Source organism: Bos grunniens, chromosome 18 (assembly GCF_055505025.1).
Source record: "Bos grunniens cultivar Pamir isolate PY7600 chromosome 18, Bosgru_T2T1.0, whole genome shotgun sequence".
In the NCBI taxonomy this organism is placed as follows: domain Eukaryota; kingdom Metazoa; phylum Chordata; class Mammalia; order Artiodactyla; family Bovidae; genus Bos; species Bos grunniens.
Window position 1 is genome coordinate 8706481 of NC_141182.1, and position 14596 is coordinate 8721076.

The 14596-nt window shown below is 42.2% G+C and overlaps 1 protein-coding gene across 7 annotated transcripts in view; it reads right to left on the minus strand.

Annotated features, from left to right (window-relative positions):
• SDR42E1 (short chain dehydrogenase/reductase family 42E, member 1) overlaps window positions 1-14596 on the minus strand; it is a 45674-nt gene that overhangs the window by 21504 nt on the left and 9574 nt on the right. The window contains exons 3-4 of one of the 7 annotated variants that reach the window (XM_086350056.1): window positions 9586-9660; window positions 8729-8956 (exon numbers count right to left, since the gene is read on the minus strand). The exons of 5 other annotated variants lie outside the window; for them this stretch is intronic. The gene's annotated coding sequence lies outside the window, so the exon portion shown is untranslated. The remainder of the gene's footprint in view (window positions 1-8728; window positions 8957-9585; window positions 9661-14596) is intronic. One more of the 7 variants, XM_086350059.1, reaches the window with a different exon arrangement.

Here is a 14596-nt window from a genome sequence, read left to right on the forward strand (position 1 = left end):
TCCCCTAAGTCCTGTGAAACGAGACGAAGCTGAGAGAGAGCCTTCCGTAAGAGAGAAGGACATGAAATGGAGCAATACAGGGGAGGATGTTGGAGACCAAAGGCACGATGTGGACCACAGGGTGTTGAGAATCTGGAAGATTCAGAGAATATACCAGGAGAAAGGCTTCCTGCCTATCCCTGAGATCGCCCTGTGGAATGACCTGCCATTCATTCTTTCAGAAGCATCTTATTTAACTAAGTGTTCTCAGAATTGGGTAAATCAAAAGAGTGTTCATTTCAACACAAATGCAATCTTGTGAACACAGTCTTATCATGTGTCTTAACTATCTCTTAAAACAACTCTGTAAGTGAAGATTTACCTCATTTAACTTATGGAAAATATTCAACGTATCACAAGCATTCCACATGATGAAATCAATCAGGCAGATCAAAGTATTTGAATTCTTTCTGAGTTATATGCCCCAAATTACATTTAATGATCATCTGTTAGGGAAAAAATGAGTTTGTATTTCAGTTTGAATAAACATAACAACATTCTCATGACAACTGTTTAATTTTTGGTAGAGAGAAAGAGTAGACAGATTGTAGCCCTTATTGTTGCCGTGAGTTTGTTACTTAGGCTTTCATGAGAAAATTTGCAGCATATTGAGGGGGAGGGAGGTGGGAGCAGGGTCACTGAGCAGGAGACTTTGAAGAAGGAACTATAGAAGGAGAGTGAAATAAGCAAATGGACAAGAGTATTCCTGGCAGAGGGAAGAGCCAAAGTGAGGCTTCAAGGCAAGGTCCAGCCTGTGTGTTTGAGGAGTTGACAAGGGGGCCCTTGTGACTAGAATGGAATGAATAAGGGAACAGAAGTCAGAGATCAAAAACAACAAGAGCAGGGTAATCTAGCCTGGAGCCATCTAGAGATTCTGGTTTTTACCCAAGTTTTCAGCAGATGAGTGATGTGATAGCACTAAGGTTATGAAAGGGTTTCTGCAGTGCTTGGTTGAGAACAGACTATAGGGAGACAAGGTTGGGACCAGACATCCAGGAAGGAGGTGATGGTCACTTGGACCAGATGAGTAGAAGCATAGTTGTCAGGTAGTGGGTAAATTTTAAAGGCATATCCCACAAGATTGTTGATGGATGGGCAGTGGGTTGAGTCAGGAAGCATCACTACGAACAAAGCTAATGGAGATGATGGAATTCCAGTTGAGCTCTTTCAACTCCTAAAAGAAGATGCTGTGAAAGTGCTTCACTCAACATGCCAGCAAATTTGGAAAACTCAGTAGTGACCACAGGACTGGAAAAGGTCAGTTTTCGTTCCAATCCCAAAGAAGGCAATGCCAAAGAATGCTCAAACTACCACACAATTGCACTCATCTCACACGCTAGTAAAGTAATGCTTAAAATTCTCCAAGCCAGGCTTCAGCAATATGTGAACCATGAACTTCCAGATGTTCAAGCTGGATTTAGAAAAGGAAGAGGAACCAGAGATCAAATTGCCAACATCCGCTGGACCATTGAAAAAGCAAGAGAGTTCCAGAAAAACATCTATTTATGCTTTATTGACTATGCCAAAGCCTTTGACTGTGTGGATCACAACAGACTGTGGAAAATTCTTGAAGATTTGGGAATACCAGACTACGTTACCTGCCTCTTGAGAAACCTGTATGCAGGCCAAGAAGCAACAGTTAGAACTGGACATGGAACAACAGACTGGTTCCAAATCAGGAAAGGAGTATGTCAAGGCTGAATATTGTCACTCTGCTTATTTAACTTATATGCAGAGTACATCATAAAAAATGCTGGGCTGGATGAAGCACAAGCTGGAATCAAGATTTCAGGGAGAAATACCCATAACCTCAGATATGGAAATGACACCACCCTTATGGCAGAAAGTGAAGAAGAACTAAAGAGCCTCTTGATGAAAGTAGAAGAGGAGAGTGAAAAAGTGGCTTAAAATAACATTCAGAAATCTAAGATCATGGCATCTGGTCCCATCACTTCATGGGAAATAGATGGAGAAACAGTGGAAACAGTGTCAGACTTTATTTTGGGGGGCTCCAAAATCACTGCAGATGGTGATTGCAGCCATGAAATTAAAAGACGCTTGCTCCTTGGAAGAAAAGTTATGACCAACCTAGACAGCATATTGAAAAGCAGAGACATTACTTTGCCAACAAAAGTCCATCTAGTCAAAACCATGGTTTTCCCAGTAGTCATGTATGGATGTGAGAGTTGAACTATAAGGAAAGCTGAGCGCTGAAGAATTGATGCTTTTGAACTATGGTGTTGGAGAAGACTCTTGAGAGTCCCTTGGACTGCAGGAAGATCCAACCAGTCAATCCTAAAGGAAATCAGTCCTGAGTATTCATTGGAAGGACTGATGCTGAAGCTGAAACTCCAATACTTTGTCCACCTGATGCAAAGAACTGACTCATTGGAAAAGACCCTGATGCTGTGAAAGATCGAAGGCTGGAGGAGAAGGGGACGACAGATGATGAGATGGTTGGATGGCATCACTGACTCAATGGACATGAGTTTGAGCAAACTCCGGGAGTCGGTGATGGACAGGGAAGCCTGGCATGCTGCAGTCCATGGGGTCGCAAAGAGTCGGACACAACTGAGCGACTGAACTGACTGAGTCAGAGATCAGAGTGAAGGGAAGTTCAGTGCTGTGCCACTGGAAGGGTGGCCTTGCCCTCACTGAGATGGGGAAGGATGTGGTTAAGCAAGTTTGGGACATGTAAATTGGGGCATTAGAGTGAGCTGTGAGCAGAGAGTTCTGCAGGATGGAAGGAGGAGGAGTGCGAGTCCATGGGACAGGAAGGGAAGGAGGAAGAGGAGGGGGTTACACAGAGTGCGAGAAGCTCAAAGGAGCATCCATGAGGTCGGTGACACTCACTGAGGTGATGGTGGGAGGACGCCTAGGCCCCTGTTAGTAGGAACAGTTCCCTCTACCGTTGCACACACTTAGGTGATTGTGTTAGTTTCCTGGGTCTTCCATAATAAATGACCAGAAACTAGGTGGCTGTGTTGTTGTTGTTCAGTCACTCAGTCATGTGTGACCCTTTGTGACCCCATGAATTGCAGCACGCCAGGCTTTCCCATCCTTCACTATCTCCCAGAGTTTGCTCAAATTCATGTCCATTGAGTTGATGATGCCGTCCAACCTTCTTTATGGTCCAACTCTCACATCCACACATGACTACCTGAAAAACCACAGCTTTGACTGTTTGGCAAAGTGATGTCTCTGCTTTTTAGTACACTGTCTAGGTTGGTCATAGCTTTTCTTCCAAGGAGCAACCATCTTTTAATTTCGTGGCTGAAGTCACTGTCCACAGTGTTTTGGGAGCCCAACAAAATAAAGTCTGTCACTGTTTCTATTTTCCCCCCGTCTATTTGCTATGAAGTGATGGGATCAGAAGCCATGATCTTAGTTTTTTTAACACTGAGTTTTAAGCCAGCTTTTTCACTCTCTATTGCTTCAGTTGGTGGCTTAAACAAGAGACATTTGTTCTCTTACAGTTCAGAAGACTAGAAGCCCTAATTCAAGGTATGGGCAGAGCTGTGCTCCCTCTGAAGGCTCTAGGGGAGGAACTTCGTTGTCTCTCCCAGCTTCTGGTGGCTCCAGGTATTCCCTGGCTGTGGCACCATAACTCCAGTTTCTGCCTCCATCTTCCCAGGGTATTCAACCCATCTCCCTCGGTCTCTGTTCTGTGTCTTACACAGATGCCTGTCATGGGAATTAGGGGTTGTCTTAATCCCAAATGATCTTATCTAGAGATCCTTATGTTAATTACATATGCAAAGACCCCCTCCCCTCCAATAATGTCACCTTCACGGGTTCGTGGATTTAGGACCTGAACATATGCTAACGATTCACTCCACTACAGCGGTAGAATTTTTCCTCCATCCTGTCCATCTCTCCTACCTGAACTCCAAAGCCACTGAAGGTAGAAGGAAGTTCAATACAGTTGACTTTACTGCTTTCAGTTTTGTTTTGCAAATAGAAAAGAGAGGTTGGGTTTCACATTGAATTCAAAATGATAGAGAGAAGCAATGACTTAGAAGAAGCAGAAGGAACAGTGAGAAGATAGGTCCTTAGGATCTTGGAGAAATCTTGGTGAGGCTTTGACTTCCCCAGGCTGTGGGACTGGGAATTTGAGACAGTCTTATCTGGATCCCAAAGTTTAAGAAGTTCCAACTGATATCTGGATGATAAGGGCATGAAATATGATCACATTATATATTTTACTTTGTGATCTGCTCTCTGTGCTCAAAAATATTGCAAACCTTTCCTCAAGACATTAAATATTCTCCAACAACACAATTTTAATGGCTGTATAGCAGTCCATCAAATGAAAGTGCCGTAATTTATATAACATATCCTTTATGGTAAGCCATTTAGAATGTTTCTGCATTTAACACATGATAAATAACACTGAAATGAACAACTTTCTCGGTAAATTATTGTGCACCTCTTTGATTATTTTCAAATGGTCTCATTTTAAATAACCATGAACACTTCGCGATAACAATTTCTGCTCATTGTTTTCTTTATGAACTAAAACTTTTCCTTCAGGCAAAAAAAAAGGAAAAGAAGTTCCTGGAACATCTGGCTTATGGTATAATTTACTTTTGGCATTCAGCTGTGCTCTCAAATTTTGAAATGTCTTCCTTCTAACAGATTCATCAGAGATTTAATCTCCCTTCTGGAGATACAGATGTCAGCATGTCTCCTGTGAACCTTCAGCCTGGGAGCCATGACCGTAGGAAAGAGCCCACACCAAGTGGTGCATTGGTTGCCTGTGGCTCCTATTTTTCAATTTGTAAATTCCAAGAAGGGACAGGAAGTGAAAAAAATCTATTGCAAGAGTTTTTGCTGAAGTCAAAAAGATTTTTGTATAATGGCTGCCATAAAAGTCTCTAATATGCCAGGTCATTTACACATAGATTATAACCAATATGAGGTACAAATTATTATCCCACTATTGATGAGCACCACCGTTCGAAGGCATCAGATTCTTCAGAGTCTCTTGGATTGCAAGGAGATCCAACCAGTCAATCCTAAAGGAAATCAACTGTGAATATTCACTGGAAAGACTGATGCTAAAGCTGAAACTCCAATACTTTGGCCACCTGATGTGAAGAGCCAACTCATTGGAAAAGACCCTGATGCTGGGAAAGACTGAAGGTGGGAGGAGAAGGGGATGACAGAGGAGGAGATGGTCGGATGGCATCACCAACTCAATGGACATGAGTTTGAGCAAACTCCGGGAGTTGGTGATGGACAGGGAGGCCTGGTGTGCTGAAGTCCATGGGGTCGCAAAGAGTCGGACAGGACTGAGCAAATGAACAATTGGTGAGCAGCCTGTGGCTCAGACAAGACAGGGCAGTTCATGCAATCCAGGAAGTAACAGAGCTGGATTTATACGCAAGGTTTGTCTTACTCAGATCCACCATGTGGTATGTTAGCGGGACTGTCACATTTTTGAATTTTGAACGCTGGTAAAATTTCAGATCAAAATCTGGGGAGACATGTTGGTTTGCCAACTTTTAATTTTGCCAAGGAAATCAAAACAGAAACAGGGGCTTCTCTGGTGGTCCAGTGGCTAAGACTCCATGCTCCCAGGGCAGGGGGCCCAGGTTCAATCCCTGGTCAGAGAACTAGATCCCGCATACAGCAACTAAGAGTTTGTATGCTGCAACTAAGACCCAGCACAGCCAAAAATACAAAAGCTTTTTTAAAAGAAAGGAAATTAAATATATTAAAAAAAAAAAAACAACCAAACTGTGATATCCTATCACCACTGTTTCATACACAAATAGATATTTTAATGACAAAAAGAGAGGAAGGGTATACTCTCCACTGATAATCCTTTAAATGAAATATTCAGTCTTAAGAAAGTTCAGTACATTGTCCTTGCTGATGATCATCATCTCGTCATGGATCAGCGAAAAGCAGTTGCTATCTCTAGACCATGCTCAAGAGTTACTTCGAGAGGCCTGTTGCATCGCTGCTTGATGGGGGTGTTTCTTTGGCCTGGCTGACCAACACCGAAGGGGATGCATGGCCTCTCTTCTGCTGTGGGAGAGTGAAAGTGAAAATGACTTCGCTCAGTCGTGTCCGACTCTTTTTGACCCCATGGACTGTAGCCTACCACCCTCCTCTGTCCATGGGATTTTCCAAGCAAGAGGACTAGCGTGGGTTGCCGTTTCCTTCTCCAGAGGATCTTCCTGACCCAGGAATTGAACTCAGGTCTCCCACATTGTAGGCAGATGCTTTACCGTCTGAGCCACCAGGGAAGTCTGCTTGTGGGAAGGAGCTGGGAAAACATTCAGCCTGGTGAGACTGGGGCATTCATGTCATTATCCCCTCTATTCAGGGTAGAATTCTCACACTCCAGTTCTTTCTAAGAGCGAGGAAGGGAAGTGGAGGCAGGAGATGGAGACTAATATCAAGACATTTAAGGGTAGATTAAGAAGAGAGAGGAGAATTTGGAAACAGAAAAATTTTGGAGTTGATTCCTTAATGTATTCATCAGAAGTGGAGCTATGTAGATGGAGAACCCTTGTCAGTCTCCAAGTAGATAAATCCAAATGTATTTATGGATCTTTCAAGATGGATCTTTCAAGCTGTCTCTTTACTAATATTATTGTTCTGATATACAATGTATGGGAGGAAAGGACAATGGATTCATGAATACACCTTATTCCTTTACTCACACTGAGTCCCTCAAGGACAATGAGAGGTCTGTATTTCCAATTATTGGTGCTGAATGGATACTTAGTAAATAATCGATGAACCACGAAATAGACAAACACCAATTATTACATCAACCTGTTAGTATTTGACTTTAGTACCTCACTCCACCCCATACACCCTCATTGCTTCACTCTTCAATTTGCAGTCATACGTGGTTTCTAAAGGCAAAGTTGGCTGTAGTCTCCATGGATAGAAATGTCATCAAAAAGGTAAAGAAAATGAAGGTCAGGATGATCTTCTTACTCAGGAATAAGGTTGAGATTCCTGAAGTCAACCATTGAAGTTAGCCATTGTTGAATGAGCACTTTGGACCTGACATTGTATGAAACACTTAACCTGTACATGACATTGTACAGGAGGTGGTGACCAAAACCATCTCAGAGAAAAGGAAATGCAGGAAGGTAAAACGATTGTCTAAGGAGGCTTTACACATAGCTGAGAAAAGAAGAGAAGCAAAAGGCGAAGAAGAAAGGGGAAGATATACCCAACTGAATGCAGAGTTCCAGAGAATAGCAAGGAGAGATAAGAAAGCCTTCTTAAAGCACTGAGCTCACACAATCCCCCTAAGAACACAACGAAGGAGATATTATTAATATTATCTCCAGTGTACAGTCTGCAGAGCTCAAGGAGATGCTTAGCAGCTGGGCTTGAGAGTTGTAATGGAACAAGGATGGAACTCACACCAGCTCTCCCCACACACAAAGCAGGCACACATACATACACTTACACACACACAGAGACATGCTCACCCCCACACGTACACATATACACTCCCACAGATACCCACACACCCATACACACACACAGAGTCATATATATTCACACCTACATACATACACACATATGCACATACACATATATACACCCATACACACACACACACACAGCAAGAACCCTGGTCATATACCAAATTCTGACGCTCACTGTATGTGTGTGTGTGCGTGTGTGTGTGTGCTCAGTTGTTCAGTCATGTCTGACTCTTTGCGACCCCGTGGACTATGTAGCCCACCAGGCTCCTCTGTTCATGGAACTTTCCAGGCAAGAATACTGGAGTGGATTGCCATTTCCTCCTCCAGGGGATCTTCCCTAGGAGATCTTCCCTATCCAGGGATCAAACCCAGGTCTCTTGCATTTCCTGCAGTAGCAGGCAGATTCTTTACCAACTGTACCACCTGGGAAGCCCCCCTTATCTGTATGATTCTAGCAAAAAATGTTATCCACTCCTCGGGTTCCTCACAGCAAGTTTAGATTAAATTAATGATCATTTGGTCACAGGTCCAGGAGCCCTCGGGTCCTGCCTTGGGGCTGCTTCAGGGGTGATAGAAAAGCCCAGCAGGAAGGTTGCCCGTGCCTCACCTGGGCTTCAACCAGGACAGCTAAACTTGCATTCGTTTCACTGGTTGCTGTTCCACTCAATTATTTTATTAGCACAAAAGTACCGGAAGCAAGCAGAGTCGAGTACTGGGGAGAGGACCAGCCTGAGAAAATGCTGCAGACCAGGGAGAAGGCAATGGCACCCCACTCCAGTACTCTTGCCTGGAAAATCACATGGATGGAGGAGCCTGGTAGGCTGCAGTCCGTGGGGTCGCTAAGAGCCGGACACGACTCAGCGACTTCACTTTCCACTTTCCACTTTCATGCTTGGAGAAGGAAATGGCAACCCACTCCAGTGTTCTTGCCTGGAGAATCCCATGGACGGAGAAGCCTGGTAGGCTGCAGTCCATGGGGTCGCACAGAGTCGGACACGACTGAAGCGACGCAGCAGCAGCAGCAGTAGCAGGCAGGGCCAAGGGCTTACACAGAGTAGGGGTGGAAGCCGCTGATGCTCTGTGGGCCTTGCGCCGCCTCCTAGTGGCCGCCTCCCACTCTGCAGCGTACAGCGGAGATCTGTCCTCGGAGGGAGCCTTGCCTTCCTGGTGCTACAGGCCACTGTGGGCCAGGGTGTTGAACAGTGCAGCCTGTCCCGACTCACCTTTCTGCTGACCACAATCGGGGCCGTCTTCCCGTCATGTGAAGGGGAGGCTCCGAGCTCCCATGCAGTAGCCTGAAGGGAATCTCTGGGGTCCAAGGGAACCCAATTGCCTATAGGAGCCAGACCTCCCTGAACCTACTGGTGGCAAGAAATGCTTTATGAGAAATGGAACTCCTCCCAAATCCTCAGGGATAATGTTGAGTTCTGATGACGCATTAGGACTCCAGCCTTAAGAGAGAGAAAGAAGGTCTCAGAGGCCAGACTTGGAAATATCCGAGTTATATATCTGTGTGAACATAAAGCCCAAATTACCATCAAGTAGCAGAGGAATATTGAAATCTTTTTCTAACTGAGATTACAAACCTACTTGGCAGGAGGAGAACTACCTCGTGATCTGCTTAAACTTACTTACGTAACTTAGAGGGGAAGTGTGTATCTGGCCTTTCCATTTTTTGATGCTTGTTGTTTATTGCCCCTTGCTGTGGTCAGTACTAAGAGTCAAGAAGGGGATGGGCCCCCGAACAAGAACAGAGATAAATACATTGGGATTGTGACTTCCCTGGTGGTCCAGTGGTTAAGGATCCACCTTCCAATGCAGGGGACGAGGTTCAATCCCTGGTTGAGGAACTAAGATCCCATATGCTGTGGAGCAAGTAAACCCACGGTCCTCAACTAGAAAATCCCAAGTGCCACAACTACTGAGCCTGGAAACTGCAATGAAGACCCGGTGCAGCCAAAATTTTTAACAATTGGGATGCTGTTTCCTACCCACAGAACCCATAACTTATTCCCTACGTCTCTTAAGCGTGAAATTCTATTGTCTCAAGAGCAAGACCTTTCCCATTCTTACACTTCACCTTTTGGTTCCCAAGTGGCAATTCACCACTGCCAGTTGGTGACAACTTTTTCATTTTTTTTTGGGGGGGTGACACCTGAAAGAGGAGGACAAGATAGAAAGTTTCTTAAAAAGTTAAAATCGATCAGTATGAGACCACATTTTATTCTGAGACTATGCCCATCTTTTCAGGGTTAAAATATCTTTTCTCGTGTAGACTGTTGGTAGTTGATTTCCTAATGCATTTTCACTTGGCAAAACTAACTATTGGTGACTCCATGGGTATCTCTTGCATCTTAAAAAATAGTTTACTGGTCTATGAAGCAAAAAATTTGGAAACTATCGATTTAGGCAATTTTATGATTAAGTTGCAGTCCAATTATTTAGTTATAGTTCCAGGAAAATTATCAGCCAGAATCACAGTGAAGATTTTCTAAGAAAGTTACATAGCAGCCTAGAGACTAAAAATATAAAGTGCTACTAAACCTAAAGATAGGAAGCCTTCCTCTACGAAGCTAAGACCCAGATTTGGGTTTTACCTGCAAGCAAGCTTGATGCAGTGGGCATGTTGTTGCTGTTGTTCAATCGTTAAGTCGTGCCTGACTCTTTCCGACCCCATGGACTGTCCATGGGACTCTCCAGGCAAGAATACTGGAGTGGGTAGCCATTCCCTCCTCCAGGGGATCTTCCCGACTGAAGGATTAAACCTGTGTCTCCTGCACCGCAAGCGGCTTCTTTACCATCTGAGCCACCAGATCACTTACGTGTGAATATAAAATATGACACACATGAACCTATCTATGAAACAGAAAGCCACCAGATCACTTACGTGTGAATATAAAATATGACACACATGAACCTATCTATGAAACAAAAACAATCTCATAGACATAGCGAACAGACTTGTGGTTGCCAAGGCGGAGGGGTGAAGGAAGGATGGAGTGGGAAGCCAAGGTTTGCAGATGGAAGCTGTTCTAGATAGATTGGATAAACAACAGGGTCCTCCTGTATAGCACAGAGAACTATATTCAATATTCCATGATAAACCATAATAGAAAATAATATAAAAAGAATATATATGTATAACTGAATCACTGTGCTGTATAGCAGAAATTAATACAACACTGTAAATCAACTATAGTTCAATTAAAAAATAATGATCTGACTTATATACATCATGAAATGATCATCACAGTAAGTTTAGTGGATATCCATCATCTTGTATAGATCAAAATTAAAGAAATAGAAAAAAAATTTTTTTATGTGTGATGAAAACTCTTAGGACTTACTCCCTTAACAATCTTCACATATAACGTACTGCTGCTGCTGCTGCTGCTAAGTCGCTTCAGTTGTGTCTGACTCTGTGCGACCCCATAGACGGCAGCCCACCAGACTCCCCTGTCCCTGGGATTCTCCAGGCAAGAACACGGAGTGGGTTGCCATTGCCTTCTCCAGTGCATGAAAGTGAAAGTGAAGTTGCTCAGTCGTGTCCGACTCTTCGCGACCCCATGGACTGTAGCCTACCAGGCTTCTCCGCCCATGAGATTTTCCAGGCAAGAGTACTGGAGTGGGTTGCCATTGCCTTCTCCTAGTACTAATTTATCTTATAACTGAGAGTTTTTACCTTTTGACTGCCTTCCTTCAGCTTGTCCTTCCCAGCCCCACCCATTTCTTGTAACCACAAATCTGATCTCTTCTTCTATAAGTTTCTTTGTCTTTCAAGCAGAATTGACCCACAACGTTATGTTAGCTCCTGTTACAAAACTTCTTGATTTGGTATTTCTATACATTTCAAAAGGATCACCACCATAAGTCTAGTTACAATATGTCATCACACAAAGAATCACATAGTTATTGACTCAAACTGTACCTTTCATACCTGTGACTCATTTATTTTGCAACTAAAAGTTTGCACTTAATCTCCCCCACCTATTTCTTTCCTCCCCTCCCACACCTCCCCTCTGGCAAATGCCTATTTTTTCTGTATGTCTGTGACTCTGTCTGTTTTGTTAGGTGTATTCATTTGTTTGGGTCTTTATTTATTTATTTTTACATTCCACATATAAGTGAAATCATACAGTATCTGTCTTTCTCTGATGTTTCAGTGAGCATAGTACTACCTAGGTCCATCCATGTTGATGCAAATAGGAAGGTTTTGTTCTTTTTTTTATAGCCGAGTCGTATTCCATTGCGTTTATGTGTGTTTGCATTTGTGTGTGGGTGTGTGTATATATGTGAGCTTATGTATATCATCTTCTTTATCCACTAATTTATGGGCACTTGCATTGATTCCATATCTTGCTGCTGCTGCTGCTGCTGCTGCGTCGCTTCAGTTGTGTCCGACTCTGTGCGACCGCATAGATTTGGCGATTGTAAATAATTATGCAATGAACATTGCTGTCTATGTGTATGCTCAGTCACTCAGTCTTGTCCAACTCTTTGTGATCCTATGGGCTGCAGTCTGCCAGCCTCCTCTGTTCATGGGATTTTCCTGGGAAGAATCCTGGAGTAGGCTGCCATTTCCTTCTCCAAAGGATCTTCCTGACCCAAGGATCAAACCTGCATCTCCTGGGTCTCCTGCATTGCAGGCAGATTCTTTACCACTGAGCCACTGGGGAAGCTATGTATATATATTTATAACTGTTAAATCTTCTTCTTGGATCGATCCCTTAATTGTTATGCAATGGCTTTTTTTTTTGGTCTCTTGTTGTAGTTTTGTTTTAGAGTTATTTTGTCTGATATAAATATTGCTACTCCAGCTTTCTTTTCATTTCCATTTACATGAAATACCTTTTTCCATTCCCTCATTTTCAGTTTGTATGTGTCTTTGGATTTGAAGTGAGTCTCTTACAGGCAGCACATATCTGGCTCTTGTTTTTGTATCCGTTCAGCCATTCTATGTCTTTTAATTGAAGTATTTAGTTCATTTACATTTAAAATAATTGTTGATAGGTATGTACTTATTGCCATTTTGTTGTTTCAGGGTTGTTTTTGTAGTTCTTTTTTGTTCCTTTCTTCTTCAGTTCTCTTCCCTTGTTACTTGATGACTATTTTTAGTATTATATTTGGAGTCCTTTCTTTTCTCTGTGTGCGTATGTATCATAAAATTTTGGTTTGTGGTTATTGTGAGGTATGTATGTATGTGTATATATAGGTATGCAAACACACATATGTGTATATATATATATTTTTTTTTTAAGTTGCTGATCTCCTAAGTTTAAATACATTTCAACAACCTTGCCTTTTTACCACTTCCCCCACATGTTTACTGTTTCTGACATAGTATATCACATCTTTTTGTTTTGTGTATTAATTAATTACTCTGAGAAATGCTTCAGAGTTCTGAAAGCCCTGCACTCCTAGTTTTTGTTTTTTCTAAAAAGGGAAAGAAAATGCCTTCTGAAAACCACAGACCAGAGCAGGGAATTAGATCCTCATCATGGGTCTTATTAAAAAATGGTTTGGGCAATCTTAGAGGAGGAATCCACAGTTCCCAGGAATTAACATGGTTGACCAGTAAATAAATATGTCAGATTAAAAGTACTCTGCTGATTGGTGGAATGAATAAACATGTTGACTTTGGATTTCAGCAAAGGATTTGACAAGGTCACTTTTGATATCACTGTTGGCAAGATAAAGACATGTCAGATGATTAATATCAACCTGAGAAAATGATTTCCAGTGGCACATCTCTCATAGCTATGTTGTAATTAGCTATTTAATGGTCTGTTTCCCTGACTAGACTTTAAACTCTATGAGAGCGTGAATGAAGTGATTTCCCCCCCACCCACCACTGTTGTATTCCCAGTACTTAGAACAGCATCCAGCACACAGTATGAACTCTATAAATATGTGATGAATGAATTAATGTTTTATTAAATGTCTTACTTTAACACTTAGATAAAGCTATAGAAGATACATGTAGACATGTTCCCCATGACATGTTGCTGGGAGGCTAGCACAGTGGACCTGTTTTTAACAGGATTTCTACTTTTATATAAATAACATATCATACAAGGACAGGGAGAGGTGAGTCTTATCAGATGGTATAAAAAGAGAATGAGGAACTTTGCTTTCAGTAACAGCAGACAAGGTAATTAGGATCAGCACTTTTGCTGAGAACTTATCCAATAGACCTAGATAAAACAGAAAACGTATCTCCCCAAAGGCATTAAAAAATGCTGAAAGAAAACAACTGCCAACAAGAAACTCTATACCCAGTGAAAATATTCTTCAAAAAATGAAGACATTTTTAGAAAAACAAAAATTGAGAGATTTCCTCACTGGCCCCCACACTAAAGGAAATACCAAAGAAAAAATACCAAAGAAAAATTAAGCGTGAAGATAGGAGAAAGAATGAGAAATCACAAAAGGTAACACATTTGTGGGAAAATTAGCTGAACATTTGACTTATAAGACAAATATAGTAGTATCATAGGTGATTTGACATATCTAGGTAATTAAAATTAATGACAACATTAGCATTCAAGTCAGGAAGGGTGGAATGGTGTTACGGTGCTCAAACGTCCTTCATTGTGTAGATAGGGATCCAAAATACCAAGTCATGTTGACTTTGATAAGTGTCATAAGCACATATTAAAAGAATCATAAAAAGTGTGTAACCGCCGAGGACTTTGGTCCGGTGGCTAAGGCTTCATGCTCCCAACGCAGGAGGCATGAGTTCAGTCTCTGGTCAGTGAACTAGACCCCACATGCCACAACTAAGGCTTGCATGCTGCCTCGAGTTGTATGATGCAACTAAGACCTGGTGTGGCCAAAGAAAGAAATCTAGTTTTTGAAAGTATGTAACTGTGAATGTAATGGGGCAGGGGAGGGTGGAAGATGGGCTGAAAAATAATTAATTCAAAAGAGGTCAAAAAGTAGAAGAAAAGTAATATAGAATAGAAGGGACCAGTAGAAAGTGAACAGTAAAATACTGGGTTTAAACTAACTATATCAACACTCACATTTAACAAAATGAATTAAACTGTTTGGTTAAGAGACAAAGATCATTATGGAGTTCTGTACTCCCA